The sequence below is a fragment of the Octodon degus genome, unplaced genomic scaffold (genome assembly GCF_000260255.1).
Source record: "Octodon degus isolate 3935 unplaced genomic scaffold, OctDeg1.0 scaffold00366, whole genome shotgun sequence".
NCBI classification, from domain to species: domain Eukaryota; kingdom Metazoa; phylum Chordata; class Mammalia; order Rodentia; family Octodontidae; genus Octodon; species Octodon degus.
The window spans coordinates 317,145-319,037 of record NW_004524942.1 but is presented as its reverse complement, the minus strand read 5'-3'; the positions used below and the strand labels follow the sequence as shown (position 1 = coordinate 319,037).

At 36.3% G+C, this 1,893-nt stretch overlaps 1 protein-coding gene across 1 annotated transcript in view; it reads left to right on the top strand.

The window, feature by feature from the left end:
* The window catches only part of LOC101592810 (testican-3-like), a gene marked incomplete at its 3' end in the record, with an annotated part of 365,719 nt that overhangs the window by 73,764 nt on the left and 290,062 nt on the right, over nt 1-1,893 (top strand). The gene's annotated exons all lie outside the window — the stretch shown is intronic.

The following is a 1,893-nucleotide window of genomic DNA, read 5'->3' as shown; positions in this document are numbered from 1 at the left end:
TTAAGTGGCAGTCTCTTCATTGGGTATAAAAGACATTATCAGAGTGTTTTGATAACCAGACTGTCAAACTACAATTCATTGCAGTCTATGTTAGAGGAAAGACAGACATTGAGTTACTTAAGATTCTGACAGCTGCAGTGCAGAAACGACGACCACAGACTAGCTGCTGTTTGAGGCAGCACTTCTGGCTTCCGGAACAGCATGGGCTATACTCGCTGCCCCTTCCTTTGTTTTGCTTCACCTTACAGCCTCTCGGGGCTGCTCTGGACTGACTGTTATTTACAGATGCCAAGCTGGCTGTACGGTTTGGACACCAGGCTCAGGCAGCTGATTTTGCTGCTGCCCTCTTGTGTGCCACAGCCCGCGCAGGTGTGGCATGCGATACATTTTCTCTCTGTGCATCATCCTTTTAGCACCCTCCATGCACCTTAAAAACCATTGCTTTTTAGTCATCTGAAAATTATTCTTTTTATTCTTGCTTTTTTCTTTAATATACTTTTAAATCTTTTTGCTTATCTCTTAAATTTATGTTGGTTTCTCAAGCATTCAGATGATTGAGAGAAAAATATAAACTTTCATAGTTTCCTTGGGCATATTATCGGATTGTCTACTTTATTGTAAATATCAATCTTTCAGGTTAAAATAAGATTTGGTGACACTGAAAAGCCAAGCACCTTTTATAGGATTTCTTAATGAAAAGTAAAACCAGCCTTTGATGAATATTTTAAGAACATTTGGTAGTCAGGTCTCTTCCTTCCTGGACCCTGCTATGTGACATTCAACTATAGTGATAGGCTGGATAGCCAAGGTTATGAAATAAATAGAGCCCTAAAACATATAAATAAATAAATTTATGAATATAGCCCTATAAAATTGTGTAATTTCAGATCTAAATACATTCAGTGTTTAACTGGCTGCTAAGAATAACATAAATCTTTGTTCAATAAATAAGTCCTCTCTTTCTAACTTAATCATTTAATATGTCAGGTTTTTACTCATATCAAAAAGTGTTGCAGCTGCAAATCTTGGGGAATTAGCTATCTGGGTCTGTCAGTCAAGAAAATAAGGTTGAATTCACTCTGTGTCTGCTAATATCTGCTTTATCTTTCCTTTTTTTGGCTTACAAATCATTGCTTTTTTGTCCTTTTCCTTTTGCTCTGTTTATCTTTGTGAATCCTGGGAGTTGATGTGATTTTTTTAACTCTTATTCAGAGTCCTCTGTTCCAGCTTTTCATTTTCTAAGTCAGTAAATAGAATAATCCGACCCTTGAACTCTGAAGATTTTGAACATTTATTTTTAACTTCTCCACACTGAACCCTTAACTCACGTTCCAAAACATGATGTTCTTTTGGAAGTATTTTCCATTTCCAGATGATTGATTGATTTCTTTATCAAGCTTTCAAAAGGATGAATTTATGAAATTGATCAAAACCAGTATTCCAAGTCTAGGGGTGAAAGCTGTGTTTCCTGGGTTCGAAGACAAGCTCTGCCACTCTAACTGGGTTTCCCATACAGCATGATCTGTACATGGACGTCTGTCCTTTCATGAGTCAGAGTGGACTCATTAGTGAACAACCGTGAGGATTGAATGGAAGTACAAGTAAAGGCCTTTGATTATGCCTTTCTCTTTGAAATTGCTCTATAAATGTTAACGTTTGTCACTAACTCTGCTTTGCAACAACACATGTAGTTTATCTCAGCCAAAGAGCAAATGTATGTTGAATAAGTGAATGAAAATCAATGGTGTACGTATTACCTTTATATGACATCATTGTCTTGTTCATTTTTTGCCAGGGAATATTAAAATAGTGCAACATGTCCAGAGATTTATTTGTGAGTTATTTAGAGATTTGCCTTTACAAGTTTTGTGGGGTTTTTTTTTTTTTTTTTTG